The following is a 19,977-nucleotide window of genomic DNA, read 5'->3' as shown; positions in this document are numbered from 1 at the left end:
ATCTGACAAGAGCATGCACATTCAGCTTAGAATGGCCGTTGACAGCAGCTGTTCAATTTGAACCTTCTTTTACTATCTCATAGAGAAACTAACTCAATTTTCAGGTTCAAAAAGGTCAATGGAACTTGGGATTCCCAGCCAGTCTCCCATGCTGGTACTTGCCAAGCCTTAGCTTAGAATGGGCGTTGACAGCAGCTGTTCAATTTGAACCTTCTTTTACTATCTCATAGAGAAACTAACACAATTTTCAGGTTCAAAAAGGTCAACAGAACTTGGGATTCCCAGCCAGTCTCCCATGCTGGTACTTGCCAAGCCTTAAGCTGCATTGCTGCTGCGATCTGACGAGAGCAGGCACATTCAGCTTAGAATGGCCGTTGACAGCAGCTGTTCAATTTGAACCTTCTTTTACTATCTCATAGAGAAACTAACACAATTTTCAGGTTCAAAAAGGTCAACAGAACTTGGGATTCCCAGCCAGTCTCCCATGCTGGTTTTTGCCAAGCCTTAAGCTGCATTGCTGCTGCGATCTGACGAGAGCAGGCACATTCAGCTGAGAATGGCCGTTGACAGCAGCTGTTCAATTTGAACCTTCTTTTACCATCTTTGACAGAGAAACTAACAATTTTCAGGTTCAAAAAGGTCAACGGAACTTGGGATTCCCAGCCAGTCTCCCATGCTGGTACTTGCCAAGCCTTAAGCTGCATTGCTGCTGCGATCTGACGAGAGCAGGCACATTCAGCTTAGAATGGCCGTTGACAGCAGCTGCCTAATTTCTACTTTGTTTTACTATCTCATAGAGAAACTAACACAATTGTCAGGTTCAAAAAGGTCAAGAGAACTTGGGATTCCCAGCCAGACTCCCATGCTGGTACTTGCCAAGCCTTAAGCTGCAACGCTGCTGCGATCTGATAAGAGCATGCACATTCAGCTTAGAATGGCAGTTGACAGCAGCTGTTCAATTTGAACCTTCTTTTACTATCTCATAGAGAAACTAACACAATTTTCAGGTTCAAAAAGTCAATGGAACTTGGGATTCCCAGCCAGTCTCCCATGCTGGTACTTGCCAAGCCTTAAGCTGCATTGCTGCTGCGATCTGACGAGAGCAGGCGCATTCAGCTTAGAATGGCCGTTGACAGCAGCTGTTCAATTTGAACCTTCTTTTACTATCTCATAGAGAAACTAACACAATTTTCAGGTTAAAAAAAGGTCAACGGAACTTATGATTCCCAGCCAGTCTCCCATGCTGGTACTTGCCAAGCCTTAAGCTGCATTGCTGCTGCGATCTGACGAGAGCAGGCACATTCAGCTTAGAATGGCCGTTGACAGCAGCTGTTCAATTTGAACCTTCTTTTACTATCTCATAGAGAAACTAACACAATTTTCAGGTTCAAAAAGGTCAACAGAACTTGGGATTCCCAGCCAGTCTCCCATGCTGGTACTTGCCAAGCCTTAAGCTGCATTGCTGCTGCGATCTGACGAGAGCAGGCACATTCAGCTTAGAATGGCCGTTGACAGCAGCTGTTCAATTTGAACCTTCTTTTACTATCTCATAGAGAAACTAACACAATTTTCAGGTTCAAAAAGGTCAATGGAACTTGGGATTCCCTGCCAGTCTCCCATGCTGGTACTTGCCAAGCCTTAAGCTGCATTGCTGCTGCGATCTGACAAGAGCACACACATTCAGCTTAGAAGGGCCGTTGACAGCAGCTGCCTAATTTCTACTTTCTTTTACTATCTCATAGAGAAACTAACACAATTTTCAGGTTCAAAAAGGTCAACAGAACTTGGGATTCCCAGCCAGTCTCTCATGCTGGTACTTGCCAAGCCTTAAGCTGCAACGCTGCTGCGATCTGACAAGAGCATGCACATTCAGCTTAGAATGGCCGTTGACAGCAGCTGTTCAATTTGAACCTTCTTTTACTATCTCATAGAGAAACTAACACATTTTCAGGTTCAAAAAGGTCAACGGAACTTGGGATTCCCAGCCAGTCTCCCATGCTGGTACTTTCCAAGCCTTAAGCTGCAACGCTGCTGCGATCTGACAAGAGCATGCACATTCAGCTTAGAATGGCCGTTGACAGCAGCTGTTCAATTTGAACCTTCTTTTACTATCTCATAGAGAAACTAACTCAATTTTCAGGTTCAAAAAGGTCAATGGAACTTGGGATTCCCAGCCAGTCTCCCATGCTGGTACTTGCCAAGCCTTAGCTTAGAATGGGCGTTGACAGCAGCTGTTCAATTTGAACCTTCTTTTACTATCTCATAGAGAAACTAACACAATTTTCAGGTTCAAAAAGGTCAACAGAACTTGGGATTCCCAGCCAGTCTCCCATGCTGGTACTTGCCAAACCTTAAGCTGCATTGCTGCTGCGTTCTGACGAGAGCAGGCACATTCAGCTTAGAATGGCCGTTGACAGCAGCTGTTCAATTTGAACCTTCTTTTACTATCTCATAGAGAAACTAACTCAATTTTCAGGTTCAAAAAGGTCAATGGAACTTGGGATTCCCAGCCAGTCTCCCATGCTGGTACTTGCCAAGCCTTAGCTTAGAATGGGCGTTGACAGCAGCTGTTCAATTTGAACCTTCTTTTACTATCTCATAGAGAAACTAACACAATTTTCAGGTTCAAAAAGGTCAACGGAACTTGGGATTCCCAGCCAGTCTCCCATGCTGGTACTTGCCAAACCTTAAGCTGCATTGCTGCTGCGATCTGACGAGAGCAGGCACATTCAGCTTAGAATGGCCGTTGACAGCAGCTGTTCAATTTGAACCTTCTTTTACCATCTTTGACAGAGAAACTAACAATTTTCAGGTTCAAAAAGGTCAACAGAACATGGGATTCCCAGCCAGTCTCCCATGCTGGTACTTGCCAAGCCTTAAGCTGCATTGCTGCTGCGATCTGACGAGAGCAGGCACATTCAGCTTAGAATGGCCGTTGACAGCAGCTGCCTAATTTCTACTTTCTTTTACTATCTCATAGAGAAACTAACACAATTTTCAGGTTCAAAAAGGTCAACAGAACTTGGGATTCCCAGGCAGTCTCCCATGCTGGTACTTGCCAAGCCTTAAGCTGCAACGCTGCTGCGATCTGACAAGAGCATGCACATTCAGCTTAGAATGGCCGTTGACAGCAGCTGTTCAATTTGAACCTTCTTTTACTATCTCATAGAGAAACTAACACATTTTCAGGTTCAAAAAGGTCAACGGAACTTGGGATTCCCAGCCAGTCTCCCATGCTGGTACTTGCCAAGCCTTAGCTTAGAATGGGCGTTGACAGCAGCTGTTCAATTTGAACCTTCTTTTACTATCTCATAGAGAAACTAACACAATTTTCAGGTTCAAAAAGGTCAACGGAACTTGGGATTCCCAGCCAGTCTCCCATGCTGGTACTTGCCAAGCCTTAAGCTGCATTGCTGCTGCGATCTGACGAGAGCAGGCACATTCAGCTTAGAATGGCCGTTGACAGCAGCTGTTCAATTTGAACCTTCTTTTACTATCTCATAGAGAAACTAATACAATTTTCAGGTTCAAAAAGGTCAACAGAACTTGGGATTCCCAGCCAGTCTCCCATGCTGGTACTTGCCAAGCCTTAAGCTGCATTGCTGCTGCGATCTGACGAGAGCAGGCACATTCAGCTTAGAATGGCCGTTGACAGCAGCTGTTCAATTTGAACCTTCTTTTACTATCTCATAGAGAAACTAACACAATTTTCAGGTTCAAAAAGGTCAATGGAACTTGGGATTCCCTGCCAGTCTCCCATGCTGGTACTTGCCAAGCCTTAAGCTGCATTGCTGCTGCGATCTGACAAGAGCACACACATTCAGCTTAGAAGGGCCGTTGACAGCAGCTGTTCAATTTGAACCTTCTTTTACTATCTCATAGAGAAACTAACACAATTTTCAGGTTCAAAAAGGTCAACAGAACTTGGGATTCCCAGCCAGTCTCCCATGCTGGTACTTGCCAAGCCTTAAGCTGCATTGCTGCTGCGATCTGACGAGAGCAGGCACATTCAGCTTAGAATGGGCGTTGACAGCAGCTGTTCAATTTGAACCTTCTTTTACTATCTCATAGAGAAACTAACACAATTTTCAGGTTCAAAAAGGTCAACAGAACTTGGGATTCCCAGCCAGTCTCCCATGCTGGTACTTGCCAAACCTTAAGCTGCATTGCTGCTGCGGTCTGACGAGAGCAGGCACATTCAGCTTAATATGGCCGTTGACAGCAGCTGTTCAATTTGAACCTTCTTTTACCATCTTTGACAGAGAAACTAACAATTTTCAGGTTCAAAAAGGTCAACGGAACGTGGGATTCCCAGCCAGTCTCCCATGCTGGTACTTGCCAAGCCTTAAGCTGCATTGCTGCTGCGATCTGACGAGAGCAGGCACATTCAGCTTAGAATGGCCGTTGACAGCAGCTGTTTAATTTGAACCTTCTTTTACTATCTCATAGAGAAACTAATACAATTTTCAGGTTCAAAAAGGTCAACAGAACTTGGGATTCCCAGCCAGTCTCCCATGCTGGTACTTGCCAAGCCTTAAGCTGCATTGCTGCTGCGATCTGACGAGAGCAGGCACATTCAGCTTAGAATGGCCGTTGACAGCAGCTGTTCAATTTGAACCTTCTTTTACTATCTCATAGAGAAACTAACACAATTTTCAGGTTCAAAAAGGTCAATGGAACTTGGGATTCCCTGCCAGTCTCCCATGCTGGTACTTGCCAAGCCTTAAGCTGCATTGCTGCTGCGATCTGACAAGAGCACACACATTCAGCTTAGAAGGGCCGTTGACAGCAGCTGTTCAATTTGAACCTTCTTTTACTATCTCATAGAGAAACTAACACAATTTTCAGGTTCAAAAAGGTCAACAGAACTTGGGATTCCCAGCCAGTCTCCCATGCTGGTACTTGCCAAGCCTTAAGCTGCATTGCTGCTGCGATCTGACGAGAGCAGGCACATTCAGCTTAGAATGGGCGTTGACAGCAGCTGTTCAATTTGAACCTTCTTTTACTATCTCATAGAGAAACTAACACAATTTTCAGGTTCAAAAAGGTCAACGGAACGTGGGATTCCCAGCCAGTCTCCCATGCTGGTACTTGCCAAGCCTTAAGCTGCATTGCTGCTGCGATCTGACGAGAGCAGGCACATTCAGCTTAGAATGGCCGTTGACAGCAGCTGCCTAATTTCTACTTTCTTTTACTATCTCATAGAGAAACTAACACAATTTTCAGGTTCAAAAAGGTCAACAGAACTTGGGATTCCCAGCCAGTCTCCCATGCTGGTACTTGCCAAGCCTTAAGCTGCAACGCTGCTGCGATCTGACAAGAGCATGCACATTCAGCTTAGAATGGCCGTTGACAGCAGCTGTTCAATTTGAACCTTCTTTTACTATCTCATAGAGAAACTAACACATTTTCAGGTTCAAAAAGGTCAACGGAACTTGGGATTCCCAGCCAGTCTCCCATGCTGGTACTTGCCAAGCCTTAAGCTGCAACGCTGCTGCGATCTGACAAGAGCATGCACATTCAGCTTAGAATGGCCGTTGACAGCAGCTGTTCAATTTGAACCTTCTTTTACTATCTCATAGAGAAACTAACTCAATTTTCAGGTTCAAAAAGGTCAATGGAACTTGGGATTCCCAGCCAGTCTCCCATGCTGGTACTTGCCAAGCCTTAGCTTAGAATGGGCGTTGACAGCAGCTGTTCAATTTGAACCTTCTTTTACTATCTCATAGAGAAACTAACACAATTTTCAGGTTCAAAAAGGTCAACAGAACTTGGGATTCCCAGCCAGTCTCCCATGCTGGTACTTGCCAAGCCTTAAGCTGCATTGCTGCTGCGATCTGACGAGAGCAGGCACATTCAGCTTAGAATGGCCGTTGACAGCAGCTGTTCAATTTGAACCTTCTTTTACTATCTCATAGAGAAACTAACACAATTTTCAGGTTCAAAAAGGTCAACAGAACTTGGGATTCCCAGCCAGTCTCCCATGCTGGTTTTTGCCAAGCCTTAAGCTGCATTGCTGCTGCGATCTGACGAGAGCAGGCACATTCAGCTGAGAATGGCCGTTGACAGCAGCTGTTCAATTTGAACCTTCTTTTACCATCTTTGACAGAGAAACTAACAATTTTCAGGTTCAAAAAGGTCAACGGAACTTGGGATTCCCAGCCAGTCTCCCATGCTGGTACTTGCCAAGCCTTAAGCTGCATTGCTGCTGCGATCTGACGAGAGCAGGCACATTCAGCTTAGAATGGCCGTTGACAGCAACTGCCTAATTTCTACTTTGTTTTACTATCTCATAGAGAAACTAACACAATTGTCAGGTTCAAAAAGGTCAAGAGAACTTGGGATTCCCAGCCAGACTCCCATGCTGGTACTTGCCAAGCCTTAAGCTGCAACGCTGCTGCGATCTGACAAGAGCATGCACATTCAGCTTAGAATGGCAGTTGACAGCAGCTGTTCAATTTGAACCTTCTTTTACTATCTCATAGAGAAACTAACACAATTTTCAGGTTCAAAAAGTCAATGGAACTTGGGATTCCCAGCCAGTCTCCCATGCTGGTACTTGCCAAGCCTTAAGCTGCATTGCTGCTGCGATCTGACGAGAGCAGGCGCATTCAGCTTAGAATGGCCGTTGACAGCAGCTGTTCAATTTGAACCTTCTTTTACTATCTCATAGAGAAACTAACACAATTTTCAGGTTAAAAAAAGGTCAACGGAACTTATGATTCCCAGCCAGTCTCCCATGCTGGTACTTGCCAAGCCTTAAGCTGCATTGCTGCTGCGATCTGACGAGAGCAGGCACATTCAGCTTAGAATGGCCGTTGACAGCAGCTGTTCAATTTGAACCTTCTTTTACTATCTCATAGAGAAACTAACACAATTTTCAGGTTCAAAAAGGTCAACAGAACTTGGGATTCCCAGCCAGTCTCCCATGCTGGTACTTGCCAAGCCTTAAGCTGCATTGCTGCTGCGATCTGACGAGAGCAGGCACATTCAGCTTAGAATGGCCGTTGACAGCAGCTGTTCAATTTGAACCTTCTTTTACTATCTCATAGAGAAACTAACACAATTTTCAGGTTCAAAAAGGTCAATGGAACTTGGGATTCCCTGCCAGTCTCCCATGCTGGTACTTGCCAAGCCTTAAGCTGCATTACTGCTGCGATCTGACAAGAGCACACACATTCAGCTTAGAAGGGCCGTTGACAGCAGCTGCCTAATTTCTACTTTCTTTTACTATCTCATAGAGAAACTAACACAATTTTCAGGTTCAAAAAGGTCAACAGAACTTGGGATTCCCAGCCAGTCTCTCATGCTGGTACTTGCCAAGCCTTAAGCTGCAACGCTGCTGCGATCTGACAAGAGCATGCACATTCAGCTTAGAATGGCCGTTGACAGCAGCTGTTCAATTTGAACCTTCTTTTACTATCTCATAGAGAAACTAACACATTTTCAGGTTCAAAAAGGTCAACGGAACTTGGGATTCCCAGCCAGTCTCCCATGCTGGTACTTTCCAAGCCTTAAGCTGCAACGCTGCTGCGATCTGACAAGAGCATGCACATTCAGCTTAGAATGGCCGTTGACAGCAGCTGTTCAATTTGAACCTTCTTTTACTATCTCATAGAGAAACTAACTCAATTTTCAGGTTCAAAAAGGTCAATGGAACTTGGGATTCCCAGCCAGTCTCCCATGCTGGTACTTGCCAAGCCTTAGCTTAGAATGGGCGTTGACAGCAGCTGTTCAATTTGAACCTTCTTTTACTATCTCATAGAGAAACTAACACAATTTTCAGGTTCAAAAAGGTCAACAGAACTTGGGATTCCCAGCCAGTCTCCCATGCTGGTACTTGCCAAACCTTAAGCTGCATTGCTGCTGCGTTCTGACGAGAGCAGGCACATTCAGCTTAGAATGGCCGTTGACAGCAGCTGTTCAATTTGAACCTTCTTTTACTATCTCATAGAGAAACTAACTCAATTTTCAGGTTCAAAAAGGTCAATGGAACTTGGGATTCCCAGCCAGTCTCCCATGCTGGTACTTGCCAAGCCTTAGCTTAGAATGGGCGTTGACAGCAGCTGTTCAATTTGAACCTTCTTTTACTATCTCATAGAGAAACTAACACAATTTTCAGGTTCAAAAAGGTCAACGGAACTTGGGATTCCCAGCCAGTCTCCCATGCTGGTACTTGCCAAACCTTAAGCTGCATTGCTGCTGCGATCTGACGAGAGCAGGCACATTCAGCTTAGAATGGCCGTTGACAGCAGCTGTTCAATTTGAACCTTCTTTTACCATCTTTGACAGAGAAACTAACAATTTTCAGGTTCAAAAAGGTCAACAGAACATGGGATTCCCAGCCAGTCTCCCATGCTGGTACTTGCCAAGCCTTAAGCTGCATTGCTGCTGCGATCTGACGAGAGCAGGCACATTCAGCTTAGAATGGCCGTTGACAGCAGCTGCCTAATTTCTACTTTCTTTTACTATCTCATAGAGAAACTAACACAATTTTCAGGTTCAAAAAGGTCAACAGAACTTGGGATTCCCAGGCAGTCTCCCATGCTGGTACTTGCCAAGCCTTAAGCTGCAACGCTGCTGCGATCTGACAAGAGCATGCACATTCAGCTTAGAATGGCCGTTGACAGCAGCTGTTCAATTTGAACCTTCTTTTACTATCTCATAGAGAAACTAACACATTTTCAGGTTCAAAAAGGTCAACGGAACTTGGGATTCCCAGCCAGTCTCCCATGCTGGTACTTGCCAAGCCTTAGCTTAGAATGGGCGTTGACAGCAGCTGTTCAATTTGAACCTTCTTTTACTATCTCATAGAGAAACTAACACAATTTTCAGGTTCAAAAAGGTCAACGGAACTTGGGATTCCCAGCCAGTCTCCCATGCTGGTACTTGCCAAGCCTTAAGCTGCATTGCTGCTGCGATCTGACGAGAGCAGGCACATTCAGCTTAGAATGGCCGTTGACAGCAGCTGTTCAATTTGAACCTTCTTTTACTATCTCATAGAGAAACTAATACAATTTTCAGGTTCAAAAAGGTCAACAGAACTTGGGATTCCCAGCCAGTCTCCCATGCTGGTACTTGCCAAGCCTTAAGCTGCATTGCTGCTGCGATCTGACGAGAGCAGGCACATTCAGCTTAGAATGGCCGTTGACAGCAGCTGTTCAATTTGAACCTTCTTTTACTATCTCATAGAGAAACTAACACAATTTTCAGGTTAAAAAAAGGTCAACGGAACTTATGATTCCCAGCCAGTCTCCCATGCTGGTACTTGCCAAGCCTTAAGCTGCATTGCTGCTGCGATCTGACGAGAGCAGGCACATTCAGCTTAGAATGGCCGTTGACAGCAGCTGTTCAATTTGAACCTTCTTTTACTATCTCATAGAGAAACTAACACAATTTTCAGGTTCAAAAAGGTCAACAGAACTTGGGATTCCCAGCCAGTCTCCCATGCTGGTACTTGCCAAGCCTTAAGCTGCATTGCTGCTGCGATCTGACGAGAGCAGGCACATTCAGCTTAGAATGGCCGTTGACAGCAGCTGTTCAATTTGAACCTTCTTTTACTATCTCATAGAGAAACTAACACAATTTTCAGGTTCAAAAAGGTCAACGGAACGTGGGATTCCCAGCCAGTCTCCCATGCTGGTACTTGCCAAGCCTTAAGCTGCATTGCTGCTGCGATCTGACGAGAGCAGGCACATTCAGCTTAGAATGGGCGTTGACAGCAGCTGTTCAATTTGAACCTTCTTTTACTATCTCATAGAGAAACTAACACAATTTTCAGGTTCAAAAAGGTCAACGGAACGTGGGATTCCCAGCCAGTCTCCCATGCTGGTACTTGCCAAGCCTTAAGCTGCATTGCTGCTGCGATCTGACGAGAGCAGGCACATTCAGCTTAGAATGGCCGTTGACAGCAGCTGCCTAATTTCTACTTTCTTTTACTATCTCATAGAGAAACTAACACAATTTTCAGGTTCAAAAAGGTCAACAGAACTTGGGATTCCCAGCCAGTCTCCCATGCTGGTACTTGCCAAGCCTTAAGCTGCAACGCTGCTGCGATCTGACAAGAGCATGCACATTCAGCTTAGAATGGCCGTTGACAGCAGCTGTTCAATTTGAACCTTCTTTTACTATCTCATAGAGAAACTAACACATTTTCAGGTTCAAAAAGGTCAACGGAACTTGGGATTCCCAGCCAGTCTCCCATGCTGGTACTTGCCAAGCCTTAAGCTGCAACGCTGCTGCGATCTGACAAGAGCATGCACATTCAGCTTAGAATGGCCGTTGACAGCAGCTGTTCAATTTGAACCTTCTTTTACTATCTCATAGAGAAACTAACTCAATTTTCAGGTTCAAAAAGGTCAATGGAACTTGGGATTCCCAGCCAGTCTCCCATGCTGGTACTTGCCAAGCCTTAGCTTAGAATGGGCGTTGACAGCAGCTGTTCAATTTGAACCTTCTTTTACTATCTCATAGAGAAACTAACACAATTTTCAGGTTCAAAAAGGTCAACAGAACTTGGGATTCCCAGCCAGTCTCCCATGCTGGTACTTGCCAAGCCTTAAGCTGCATTGCTGCTGCGATCTGACGAGAGCAGGCACATTCAGCTTAGAATGGCCGTTGACAGCAGCTGTTCAATTTGAACCTTCTTTTACTATCTCATAGAGAAACTAACACAATTTTCAGGTTCAAAAAGGTCAACAGAACTTGGGATTCCCAGCCAGTCTCCCATGCTGGTTTTTGCCAAGCCTTAAGCTGCATTGCTGCTGCGATCTGACGAGAGCAGGCACATTCAGCTGAGAATGGCCGTTGACAGCAGCTGTTCAATTTGAACCTTCTTTTACCATCTTTGACAGAGAAACTAACAATTTTCAGGTTCAAAAAGGTCAACGGAACTTGGGATTCCCAGCCAGTCTCCCATGCTGGTACTTGCCAAGCCTTAAGCTGCATTGCTGCTGCGATCTGACGAGAGCAGGCACATTCAGCTTAGAATGGCCGTTGACAGCAGCTGCCTAATTTCTACTTTGTTTTACTATCTCATAGAGAAACTAACACAATTGTCAGGTTCAAAAAGGTCAAGAGAACTTGGGATTCCCAGCCAGACTCCCATGCTGGTACTTGCCAAGCCTTAAGCTGCAACGCTGCTGCGATCTGACAAGAGCATGCACATTCAGCTTAGAATGGCAGTTGACAGCAGCTGTTCAATTTGAACCTTCTTTTACTATCTCATAGAGAAACTAACACAATTTTCAGGTTCAAAAAGTCAATGGAACTTGGGATTCCCAGCCAGTCTCCCATGCTGGTACTTGCCAAGCCTTAAGCTGCATTGCTGCTGCGATCTGACGAGAGCAGGCGCATTCAGCTTAGAATGGCCGTTGACAGCAGCTGTTCAATTTGAACCTTCTTTTACTATCTCATAGAGAAACTAACACAATTTTCAGGTTAAAAAAAGGTCAACGGAACTTATGATTCCCAGCCAGTCTCCCATGCTGGTACTTGCCAAGCCTTAAGCTGCATTGCTGCTGCGATCTGACGAGAGCAGGCACATTCAGCTTAGAATGGCCGTTGACAGCAGCTGTTCAATTTGAACCTTCTTTTACTATCTCATAGAGAAACTAACACAATTTTCAGGTTCAAAAAGGTCAACAGAACTTGGGATTCCCAGCCAGTCTCCCATGCTGGTACTTGCCAAGCCTTAAGCTGCATTGCTGCTGCGATCTGACGAGAGCAGGCACATTCAGCTTAGAATGGCCGTTGACAGCAGCTGTTCAATTTGAACCTTCTTTTACTATCTCATAGAGAAACTAACACAATTTTCAGGTTCAAAAAGGTCAATGGAACTTGGGATTCCCTGCCAGTCTCCCATGCTGGTACTTGCCAAGCCTTAAGCTGCATTACTGCTGCGATCTGACAAGAGCACACACATTCAGCTTAGAAGGGCCGTTGACAGCAGCTGCCTAATTTCTACTTTCTTTTACTATCTCATAGAGAAACTAACACAATTTTCAGGTTCAAAAAGGTCAACAGAACTTGGGATTCCCAGCCAGTCTCTCATGCTGGTACTTGCCAAGCCTTAAGCTGCAACGCTGCTGCGATCTGACAAGAGCATGCACATTCAGCTTAGAATGGCCGTTGACAGCAGCTGTTCAATTTGAACCTTCTTTTACTATCTCATAGAGAAACTAACACATTTTCAGGTTCAAAAAGGTCAACGGAACTTGGGATTCCCAGCCAGTCTCCCATGCTGGTACTTTCCAAGCCTTAAGCTGCAACGCTGCTGCGATCTGACAAGAGCATGCACATTCAGCTTAGAATGGCCGTTGACAGCAGCTGTTCAATTTGAACCTTCTTTTACTATCTCATAGAGAAACTAACTCAATTTTCAGGTTCAAAAAGGTCAATGGAACTTGGGATTCCCAGCCAGTCTCCCATGCTGGTACTTGCCAAGCCTTAGCTTAGAATGGGCGTTGACAGCAGCTGTTCAATTTGAACCTTCTTTTACTATCTCATAGAGAAACTAACACAATTTTCAGGTTCAAAAAGGTCAACAGAACTTGGGATTCCCAGCCAGTCTCCCATGCTGGTACTTGCCAAACCTTAAGCTGCATTGCTGCTGCGTTCTGACGAGAGCAGGCACATTCAGCTTAGAATGGCCGTTGACAGCAGCTGTTCAATTTGAACCTTCTTTTACTATCTCATAGAGAAACTAACTCAATTTTCAGGTTCAAAAAGGTCAATGGAACTTGGGATTCCCAGCCAGTCTCCCATGCTGGTACTTGCCAAGCCTTAGCTTAGAATGGGCGTTGACAGCAGCTGTTCAATTTGAACCTTCTTTTACTATCTCATAGAGAAACTAACACAATTTTCAGGTTCAAAAAGGTCAACGGAACTTGGGATTCCCAGCCAGTCTCCCATGCTGGTACTTGCCAAACCTTAAGCTGCATTGCTGCTGCGATCTGACGAGAGCAGGCACATTCAGCTTAGAATGGCCGTTGACAGCAGCTGTTCAATTTGAACCTTCTTTTACCATCTTTGACAGAGAAACTAACAATTTTCAGGTTCAAAAAGGTCAACAGAACATGGGATTCCCAGCCAGTCTCCCATGCTGGTACTTGCCAAGCCTTAAGCTGCATTGCTGCTGCGATCTGACGAGAGCAGGCACATTCAGCTTAGAATGGCCGTTGACAGCAGCTGCCTAATTTCTACTTTCTTTTACTATCTCATAGAGAAACTAACACAATTTTCAGGTTCAAAAAGGTCAACAGAACTTGGGATTCCCAGGCAGTCTCCCATGCTGGTACTTGCCAAGCCTTAAGCTGCAACGCTGCTGCGATCTGACAAGAGCATGCACATTCAGCTTAGAATGGCCGTTGACAGCAGCTGTTCAATTTGAACCTTCTTTTACTATCTCATAGAGAAACTAACACATTTTCAGGTTCAAAAAGGTCAACGGAACTTGGGATTCCCAGCCAGTCTCCCATGCTGGTACTTGCCAAGCCTTAGCTTAGAATGGGCGTTGACAGCAGCTGTTCAATTTGAACCTTCTTTTACTATCTCATAGAGAAACTAACACAATTTTCAGGTTCAAAAAGGTCAACGGAACTTGGGATTCCCAGCCAGTCTCCCATGCTGGTACTTGCCAAGCCTTAAGCTGCATTGCTGCTGCGATCTGACGAGAGCAGGCACATTCAGCTTAGAATGGCCGTTGACAGCAGCTGTTCAATTTGAACCTTCTTTTACTATCTCATAGAGAAACTAATACAATTTTCAGGTTCAAAAAGGTCAACAGAACTTGGGATTCCCAGCCAGTCTCCCATGCTGGTACTTGCCAAGCCTTAAGCTGCATTGCTGCTGCGATCTGACGAGAGCAGGCACATTCAGCTTAGAATGGCCGTTGACAGCAGCTGTTCAATTTGAACCTTCTTTTACTATCTCATAGAGAAACTAACACAATTTTCAGGTTCAAAAAGGTCAATGGAACTTGGGATTCCCTGCCAGTCTCCCATGCTGGTACTTGCCAAGCCTTAAGCTGCATTGCTGCTGCGATCTGACAAGAGCACACACATTCAGCTTAGAAGGGCCGTTGACAGCAGCTGTTCAATTTGAACCTTCTTTTACTATCTCATAGAGAAACTAACACAATTTTCAGGTTCAAAAAGGTCAACAGAACTTGGGATTCCCAGCCAGTCTCCCATGCTGGTACTTGCCAAGCCTTAAGCTGCATTGCTGCTGCGATCTGACGAGAGCAGGCACATTCAGCTTAGAATGGGCGTTGACAGCAGCTGTTCAATTTGAACCTTCTTTTACTATCTCATAGAGAAACTAACACAATTTTCAGGTTCAAAAAGGTCAACAGAACTTGGGATTCCCAGCCAGTCTCCCATGCTGGTACTTGCCAAACCTTAAGCTGCATTGCTGCTGCGGTCTGACGAGAGCAGGCACATTCAGCTTAATATGGCCGTTGACAGCAGCTGTTCAATTTGAACCTTCTTTTACCATCTTTGACAGAGAAACTAACAATTTTCAGGTTCAAAAAGGTCAACGGAACGTGGGATTCCCAGCCAGTCTCCCATGCTGGTACTTGCCAAGCCTTAAGCTGCATTGCTGCTGCGATCTGACGAGAGCAGGCACATTCAGCTTAGAATGGGCGTTGACAGCAGCTGTTCAATTTGAACCTTCTTTTACTATCTCATAGAGAAACTAACACAATTTTCAGGTTCAAAAAGGTCAACAGAACTTGGGATTCCCAGCCAGTCTCCCATGCTGGTACTTGCCAAACCTTAAGCTGCATTGCTGCTGCGGTCTGACGAGAGCAGGCACATTCAGCTTAATATGGCCGTTGACAGCAGCTGTTCAATTTGAACCTTCTTTTACCATCTTTGACAGAGAAACTAACAATTTTCAGGTTCAAAAAGGTCAACGGAACGTGGGATTCCCAGCCAGTCTCCCATGCTGGTACTTGCCAAGCCTTAAGCTGCATTGCTGCTGCGATCTGACGAGAGCAGGCACATTCAGCTTAGAATGGCCGTTGACAGCAGCTGCCTAATTTCTACTTTCTTTTACTATCTCATAGAGAAACTAACACAATTTTCAGGTTCAAAAAGGTCAACAGAACTTGGGATTCCCAGCCAGTCTCCCATGCTGGTACTTGCCAAGCCTTAAGCTGCAACGCTGCTGCGATCTGACAAGAGCATGCACATTCAGCTTAGAATGGCCGTTGACAGCAGCTGTTCAATTTGAACCTTCTTTTACTATCTCATAGAGAAACTAACACATTTTCAGGTTCAAAAAGGTCAACGGAACTTGGGATTCCCAGCCAGTCTCCCATGCTGGTACTTGCCAAGCCTTAAGCTGCAACGCTGCTGCGATCTGACAAGAGCATGCACATTCAGCTTAGAATGGCCGTTGACAGCAGCTGTTCAATTTGAACCTTCTTTTACTATCTCATAGAGAAACTAACTCAATTTTCAGGTTCAAAAAGGTCAATGGAACTTGGGATTCCCAGCCAGTCTCCCATGCTGGTACTTGCCAAGCCTTAGCTTAGAATGGGCGTTGACAGCAGCTGTTCAATTTGAACCTTCTTTTACTATCTCATAGAGAAACTAACACAATTTTCAGGTTCAAAAAGGTCAACAGAACTTGGGATTCCCAGCCAGTCTCCCATGCTGGTACTTGCCAAGCCTTAAGCTGCATTGCTGCTGCGATCTGACGAGAGCAGGCACATTCAGCTTAGAATGGCCGTTGACAGCAGCTGTTCAATTTGAACCTTCTTTTACTATCTCATAGAGAAACTAACACAATTTTCAGGTTCAAAAAGGTCAACAGAACTTGGGATTCCCAGCCAGTCTCCCATGCTGGTTTTTGCCAAGCCTTAAGCTGCATTGCTGCTGCGATCTGACGAGAGCAGGCACATTCAGCTGAGAATGGCCGTTGACAGCAGCTGTTCAATTTGAACCTTCTTTTACCATCTTTGACAGAGAAACTAACAATTTTCAGGTTCAAAAAGGTCAACGGAACTTGGGATTCCCAGCCAGTCTCCCATGCTGGTACTTGCCAAGCCTTAAGCTGCATTGCTGCTGCGATCTGACGAGAGCAGGCACATTCAGCTTAGAATGGCCGTTGACAGCAGCTGTTCAATTTGAACCTTCTTTTACTATCTCATAGAGAAACTAACACAATTTTCAGGTTAAAAAAAGGTCAACGGAACTTATGATTCCCAGCCAGTCTCCCATGCTGGTACTTGCCAAGCCTTAAGCTGCATTGCTGCTGCGATCTGACGAGAGCAGGCACATTCAGCTTAGAATGGCCGTTGACAGCAGCTGTTCAATTTGAACCTTCTTTTACTATCTCATAGAGAAACTAACACAATTTTCAGGTTCAAAAAGGTCAACAGAACTTGGGATTCCCAGCCAGTCTCCCATGCTGGTACTTGCCAAGCCTTAAGCTGCATTGCTGCTGCGATCTGACGAGAGCAGGCACATTCAGCTTAGAATGGCCGTTGACAGCAGCTGTTCAATTTGAACCTTCTTTTACTATCTCATAGAGAAACTAACACAATTTTCAGGTTCAAAAAGGTCAACGGAACGTGGGATTCCCAGCCAGTCTCCCATGCTGGTACTTGCCAAGCCTTAAGCTGCATTGCTGCTGCGATCTGACGAGAGCAGGCACATTCAGCTTAGAATGGGCGTTGACAGCAGCTGTTCAATTTGAACCTTCTTTTACTATCTCATAGAGAAACTAACACAATTTTCAGGTTCAAAAAGGTCAACGGAACGTGGGATTCCCAGCCAGTCTCCCATGCTGGTACTTGCCAAGCCTTAAGCTGCATTGCTGCTGCGATCTGACGAGAGCAGGCACATTCAGCTTAGAATGGCCGTTGACAGCAGCTGCCTAATTTCTACTTTCTTTTACTATCTCATAGAGAAACTAACACAATTTTCAGGTTCAAAAAGGTCAACAGAACTTGGGATTCCCAGCCAGTCTCCCATGCTGGTACTTGCCAAGCCTTAAGCTGCAACGCTGCTGCGATCTGACAAGAGCATGCACATTCAGCTTAGAATGGCCGTTGACAGCAGCTGTTCAATTTGAACCTTCTTTTACTATCTCATAGAGAAACTAACACATTTTCAGGTTCAAAAAGGTCAACGGAACTTGGGATTCCCAGCCAGTCTCCCATGCTGGTACTTGCCAAGCCTTAAGCTGCAACGCTGCTGCGATCTGACAAGAGCATGCACATTCAGCTTAGAATGGCCGTTGACAGCAGCTGTTCAATTTGAACCTTCTTTTACTATCTCATAGAGAAACTAACTCAATTTTCAGGTTCAAAAAGGTCAATGGAACTTGGGATTCCCAGCCAGTCTCCCATGCTGGTACTTGCCAAGCCTTAGCTTAGAATGGGCGTTGACAGCAGCTGTTCAATTTGAACCTTCTTTTACTATCTCATAGAGAAACTAACACAATTTTCAGGTTCAAAAAGGTCAACAGAACTTGGGATTCCCAGCCAGTCTCCCATGCTGGTACTTGCCAAGCCTTAAGCTGCATTGCTGCTGCGATCTGACGAGAGCAGGCACATTCAGCTTAGAATGGCCGTTGACAGCAGCTGTTCAATTTGAACCTTCTTTTACTATCTCATAGAGAAACTAACACAATTTTCAGGTTCAAAAAGGTCAACAGAACTTGGGATTCCCAGCCAGTCTCCCATGCTGGTTTTTGCCAAGCCTTAAGCTGCATTGCTGCTGCGATCTGACGAGAGCAGGCACATTCAGCTGAGAATGGCCGTTGACAGCAGCTGTTCAATTTGAACCTTCTTTTACCATCTTTGACAGAGAAACTAACAATTTTCAGGTTCAAAAAGGTCAACGGAACTTGGGATTCCCAGCCAGTCTCCCATGCTGGTACTTGCCAAGCCTTAAGCTGCATTGCTGCTGCGATCTGACGAGAGCAGGCACATTCAGCTTAGAATGGCCGTTGACAGCAGCTGCCTAATTTCTACTTTGTTTTACTATCTCATAGAGAAACTAACACAATTGTCAGGTTCAAAAAGGTCAAGAGAACTTGGGATTCCCAGCCAGACTCCCATGCTGGTACTTGCCAAGCCTTAAGCTGCAACGCTGCTGCGATCTGACAAGAGCATGCACATTCAGCTTAGAATGGCAGTTGACAGCAGCTGTTCAATTTGAACCTTCTTTTACTATCTCATAGAGAAACTAACACAATTTTCAGGTTCAAAAAGTCAATGGAACTTGGGATTCCCAGCCAGTCTCCCATGCTGGTACTTGCCAAGCCTTAAGCTGCATTGCTGCTGCGATCTGACGAGAGCAGGCGCATTCAGCTTAGAATGGCCGTTGACAGCAGCTGTTCAATTTGAACCTTCTTTTACTATCTCATAGAGAAACTAACACAATTTTCAGGTTAAAAAAAGGTCAACGGAACTTATGATTCCCAGCCAGTCTCCCATGCTGGTACTTGCCAAGCCTTAAGCTGCATTGCTGCTGCGATCTGACGAGAGCAGGCACATTCAGCTTAGAATGGCCGTTGACAGCAGCTGTTCAATTTGAACCTTCTTTTACTATCTCATAGAGAAACTAACACAATTTTCAGGTTCAAAAAGGTCAACAGAACTTGGGATTCCCAGCCAGTCTCCCATGCTGGTACTTGCCAAGCCTTAAGCTGCATTGCTGCTGCGATCTGACGAGAGCAGGCACATTCAGCTTAGAATGGCCGTTGACAGCAGCTGTTCAATTTGAACCTTCTTTTACTATCTCATAGAGAAACTAACACAATTTTCAGGTTCAAAAAGGTCAATGGAACTTGGGATTCCCTGCCAGTCTCCCATGCTGGTACTTGCCAAGCCTTAAGCTGCATTACTGCTGCGATCTGACAAGAGCACACACATTCAGCTTAGAAGGGCCGTTGACAGCAGTTGCCTAATTTCTACTTTCTTTTACTATCTCATAGAGAAACTAACACAATTTTCAGGTTCAAAAAGGTCAACAGAACTTGGGATTCCCAGCCAGTCTCTCATGCTGGTACTTGCCAAGCCTTAAGCTGCAACGCTGCTGCGATCTGACAAGAGCATGCACATTCAGCTTAGAATGGCCGTTGACAGCAGCTGTTCAATTTGAACCTTCTTTTACTATCTCATAGAGAAACTAACACATTTTCAGGTTCAAAAAGGTCAACGGAACTTGGGATTCCCAGCCAGTCTCCCATGCTGGTACTTTCCAAGCCTTAAGCTGCAACGCTGCTGCGATCTGACAAGAGCATGCACATTCAGCTTAGAATGGCCGTTGACAGCAGCTGTTCAATTTGAACCTTCTTTTACTATCTCATAGAGAAACTAACTCAATTTTCAGGTTCAAAAAGGTCAATGGAACTTGGGATTCCCAGCCAGTCTCCCATGCTGGTACTTGCCAAGCCTTAGCTTAGAATGGGCGTTGACAGCAGCTGTTCAATTTGAACCTTCTTTTACTATCTCATAGAGAAACTAACACAATTTTCAGGTTCAAAAAGGTCAACAGAACTTGGGATTCCCAGCCAGTCTCCCATGCTGGTACTTGCCAAACCTTAAGCTGCATTGCTGCTGCGTTCTGACGAGAGCAGGCACATTCAGCTTAGAATGGCCGTTGACAGCAGCTGTTCAATTTGAACCTTCTTTTACTATCTCATAGAGAAACTAACTCAATTTTCAGGTTCAAAAAGGTCAATGGAACTTGGGATTCCCAGCCAGTCTCCCATGCTGGTACTTGCCAAGCCTTAGCTTAGAATGGGCGTTGACAGCAGCTGTTCAATTTGAACCTTCTTTTACTATCTCATAGAGAAACTAACACAATTTTCAGGTTCAAAAAGGTCAACGGAACTTGGGATTCCCAGCCAGTCTCCCATGCTGGTACTTGCCAAACCTTAAGCTGCATTGCTGCTGCGATCTGACGAGAGCAGGCACATTCAGCTTAGAATGGCCGTTGACAGCAGCTGTTCAAT

General features: G+C 45.1%; 54 pseudogenes; all 54 read right to left on the bottom strand.

The window, feature by feature from the left end:
- Nucleotides 1–260: 260 nt before the first annotated feature.
- On the bottom strand, nt 261–379 carry LOC140079790 (5S ribosomal RNA; annotated as a pseudogene).
- A 259-nt stretch (nt 380–638) lies between these two features.
- LOC140099004 (5S ribosomal RNA) lies at nt 639–757 on the bottom strand (annotated as a pseudogene).
- A 448-nt stretch (nt 758–1,205) lies between these two features.
- On the bottom strand, nt 1,206–1,324 carry LOC140093061 (5S ribosomal RNA; annotated as a pseudogene).
- A 70-nt stretch (nt 1,325–1,394) lies between these two features.
- LOC140079788 (5S ribosomal RNA) lies at nt 1,395–1,513 on the bottom strand (annotated as a pseudogene).
- A 783-nt stretch (nt 1,514–2,296) lies between these two features.
- LOC140084902 (5S ribosomal RNA) lies at nt 2,297–2,415 on the bottom strand (annotated as a pseudogene).
- A 217-nt stretch (nt 2,416–2,632) lies between these two features.
- Nucleotides 2,633–2,751, bottom strand: LOC140086288 (5S ribosomal RNA; annotated as a pseudogene).
- Nucleotides 2,752–2,821: 70 nt separating this feature from the next.
- On the bottom strand, nt 2,822–2,940 carry LOC140087765 (5S ribosomal RNA; annotated as a pseudogene).
- Nucleotides 2,941–3,345: 405 nt separating this feature from the next.
- Nucleotides 3,346–3,464, bottom strand: LOC140099003 (5S ribosomal RNA; annotated as a pseudogene).
- Nucleotides 3,465–3,534: 70 nt separating this feature from the next.
- On the bottom strand, nt 3,535–3,653 carry LOC140079787 (5S ribosomal RNA; annotated as a pseudogene).
- Nucleotides 3,654–3,912: 259 nt separating this feature from the next.
- Nucleotides 3,913–4,031, bottom strand: LOC140093172 (5S ribosomal RNA; annotated as a pseudogene).
- A 70-nt stretch (nt 4,032–4,101) lies between these two features.
- On the bottom strand, nt 4,102–4,220 carry LOC140092632 (5S ribosomal RNA; annotated as a pseudogene).
- A 70-nt stretch (nt 4,221–4,290) lies between these two features.
- LOC140088649 (5S ribosomal RNA) lies at nt 4,291–4,409 on the bottom strand (annotated as a pseudogene).
- Nucleotides 4,410–4,479: 70 nt separating this feature from the next.
- LOC140079786 (5S ribosomal RNA) lies at nt 4,480–4,598 on the bottom strand (annotated as a pseudogene).
- A 259-nt stretch (nt 4,599–4,857) lies between these two features.
- LOC140093171 (5S ribosomal RNA) lies at nt 4,858–4,976 on the bottom strand (annotated as a pseudogene).
- Nucleotides 4,977–5,046: 70 nt separating this feature from the next.
- Nucleotides 5,047–5,165, bottom strand: LOC140088648 (5S ribosomal RNA; annotated as a pseudogene).
- Nucleotides 5,166–5,759: 594 nt separating this feature from the next.
- LOC140079785 (5S ribosomal RNA) lies at nt 5,760–5,878 on the bottom strand (annotated as a pseudogene).
- Nucleotides 5,879–6,137: 259 nt separating this feature from the next.
- On the bottom strand, nt 6,138–6,256 carry LOC140099002 (5S ribosomal RNA; annotated as a pseudogene).
- A 448-nt stretch (nt 6,257–6,704) lies between these two features.
- On the bottom strand, nt 6,705–6,823 carry LOC140093060 (5S ribosomal RNA; annotated as a pseudogene).
- A 70-nt stretch (nt 6,824–6,893) lies between these two features.
- LOC140079784 (5S ribosomal RNA) lies at nt 6,894–7,012 on the bottom strand (annotated as a pseudogene).
- Nucleotides 7,013–7,795: 783 nt separating this feature from the next.
- Nucleotides 7,796–7,914, bottom strand: LOC140084901 (5S ribosomal RNA; annotated as a pseudogene).
- Nucleotides 7,915–8,131: 217 nt separating this feature from the next.
- LOC140086287 (5S ribosomal RNA) lies at nt 8,132–8,250 on the bottom strand (annotated as a pseudogene).
- A 70-nt stretch (nt 8,251–8,320) lies between these two features.
- LOC140087764 (5S ribosomal RNA) lies at nt 8,321–8,439 on the bottom strand (annotated as a pseudogene).
- A 405-nt stretch (nt 8,440–8,844) lies between these two features.
- LOC140099000 (5S ribosomal RNA) lies at nt 8,845–8,963 on the bottom strand (annotated as a pseudogene).
- Nucleotides 8,964–9,033: 70 nt separating this feature from the next.
- On the bottom strand, nt 9,034–9,152 carry LOC140079782 (5S ribosomal RNA; annotated as a pseudogene).
- A 71-nt stretch (nt 9,153–9,223) lies between these two features.
- On the bottom strand, nt 9,224–9,342 carry LOC140093058 (5S ribosomal RNA; annotated as a pseudogene).
- A 70-nt stretch (nt 9,343–9,412) lies between these two features.
- LOC140079781 (5S ribosomal RNA) lies at nt 9,413–9,531 on the bottom strand (annotated as a pseudogene).
- A 70-nt stretch (nt 9,532–9,601) lies between these two features.
- LOC140098464 (5S ribosomal RNA) lies at nt 9,602–9,720 on the bottom strand (annotated as a pseudogene).
- A 70-nt stretch (nt 9,721–9,790) lies between these two features.
- LOC140088647 (5S ribosomal RNA) lies at nt 9,791–9,909 on the bottom strand (annotated as a pseudogene).
- Nucleotides 9,910–10,503: 594 nt separating this feature from the next.
- Nucleotides 10,504–10,622, bottom strand: LOC140079779 (5S ribosomal RNA; annotated as a pseudogene).
- Nucleotides 10,623–10,881: 259 nt separating this feature from the next.
- Nucleotides 10,882–11,000, bottom strand: LOC140098999 (5S ribosomal RNA; annotated as a pseudogene).
- Nucleotides 11,001–11,448: 448 nt separating this feature from the next.
- LOC140093057 (5S ribosomal RNA) lies at nt 11,449–11,567 on the bottom strand (annotated as a pseudogene).
- A 70-nt stretch (nt 11,568–11,637) lies between these two features.
- Nucleotides 11,638–11,756, bottom strand: LOC140079778 (5S ribosomal RNA; annotated as a pseudogene).
- Nucleotides 11,757–12,539: 783 nt separating this feature from the next.
- LOC140084900 (5S ribosomal RNA) lies at nt 12,540–12,658 on the bottom strand (annotated as a pseudogene).
- A 217-nt stretch (nt 12,659–12,875) lies between these two features.
- Nucleotides 12,876–12,994, bottom strand: LOC140086285 (5S ribosomal RNA; annotated as a pseudogene).
- Nucleotides 12,995–13,064: 70 nt separating this feature from the next.
- Nucleotides 13,065–13,183, bottom strand: LOC140087763 (5S ribosomal RNA; annotated as a pseudogene).
- Nucleotides 13,184–13,588: 405 nt separating this feature from the next.
- On the bottom strand, nt 13,589–13,707 carry LOC140098997 (5S ribosomal RNA; annotated as a pseudogene).
- A 70-nt stretch (nt 13,708–13,777) lies between these two features.
- On the bottom strand, nt 13,778–13,896 carry LOC140079777 (5S ribosomal RNA; annotated as a pseudogene).
- A 259-nt stretch (nt 13,897–14,155) lies between these two features.
- LOC140093169 (5S ribosomal RNA) lies at nt 14,156–14,274 on the bottom strand (annotated as a pseudogene).
- A 70-nt stretch (nt 14,275–14,344) lies between these two features.
- On the bottom strand, nt 14,345–14,463 carry LOC140092631 (5S ribosomal RNA; annotated as a pseudogene).
- Nucleotides 14,464–14,533: 70 nt separating this feature from the next.
- On the bottom strand, nt 14,534–14,652 carry LOC140098463 (5S ribosomal RNA; annotated as a pseudogene).
- A 70-nt stretch (nt 14,653–14,722) lies between these two features.
- LOC140092630 (5S ribosomal RNA) lies at nt 14,723–14,841 on the bottom strand (annotated as a pseudogene).
- A 70-nt stretch (nt 14,842–14,911) lies between these two features.
- On the bottom strand, nt 14,912–15,030 carry LOC140088646 (5S ribosomal RNA; annotated as a pseudogene).
- A 594-nt stretch (nt 15,031–15,624) lies between these two features.
- LOC140079776 (5S ribosomal RNA) lies at nt 15,625–15,743 on the bottom strand (annotated as a pseudogene).
- A 259-nt stretch (nt 15,744–16,002) lies between these two features.
- LOC140098996 (5S ribosomal RNA) lies at nt 16,003–16,121 on the bottom strand (annotated as a pseudogene).
- A 71-nt stretch (nt 16,122–16,192) lies between these two features.
- Nucleotides 16,193–16,311, bottom strand: LOC140093056 (5S ribosomal RNA; annotated as a pseudogene).
- Nucleotides 16,312–16,381: 70 nt separating this feature from the next.
- On the bottom strand, nt 16,382–16,500 carry LOC140079775 (5S ribosomal RNA; annotated as a pseudogene).
- A 70-nt stretch (nt 16,501–16,570) lies between these two features.
- LOC140098462 (5S ribosomal RNA) lies at nt 16,571–16,689 on the bottom strand (annotated as a pseudogene).
- Nucleotides 16,690–16,759: 70 nt separating this feature from the next.
- LOC140088644 (5S ribosomal RNA) lies at nt 16,760–16,878 on the bottom strand (annotated as a pseudogene).
- A 594-nt stretch (nt 16,879–17,472) lies between these two features.
- Nucleotides 17,473–17,591, bottom strand: LOC140079774 (5S ribosomal RNA; annotated as a pseudogene).
- Nucleotides 17,592–17,850: 259 nt separating this feature from the next.
- LOC140098995 (5S ribosomal RNA) lies at nt 17,851–17,969 on the bottom strand (annotated as a pseudogene).
- A 448-nt stretch (nt 17,970–18,417) lies between these two features.
- LOC140093055 (5S ribosomal RNA) lies at nt 18,418–18,536 on the bottom strand (annotated as a pseudogene).
- A 70-nt stretch (nt 18,537–18,606) lies between these two features.
- Nucleotides 18,607–18,725, bottom strand: LOC140079773 (5S ribosomal RNA; annotated as a pseudogene).
- A 783-nt stretch (nt 18,726–19,508) lies between these two features.
- On the bottom strand, nt 19,509–19,627 carry LOC140084899 (5S ribosomal RNA; annotated as a pseudogene).
- Nucleotides 19,628–19,844: 217 nt separating this feature from the next.
- On the bottom strand, nt 19,845–19,963 carry LOC140086284 (5S ribosomal RNA; annotated as a pseudogene).
- Nucleotides 19,964–19,977: the final 14 nt, after the last annotated feature.

This window comes from Engystomops pustulosus, chromosome 9, assembly GCF_040894005.1.
Source record: "Engystomops pustulosus chromosome 9, aEngPut4.maternal, whole genome shotgun sequence".
Classification (NCBI taxonomy): Eukaryota; Metazoa; Chordata; class Amphibia; order Anura; family Leptodactylidae; genus Engystomops; species Engystomops pustulosus.
This window is presented reverse-complemented; position numbering and strand designations above follow the sequence as displayed.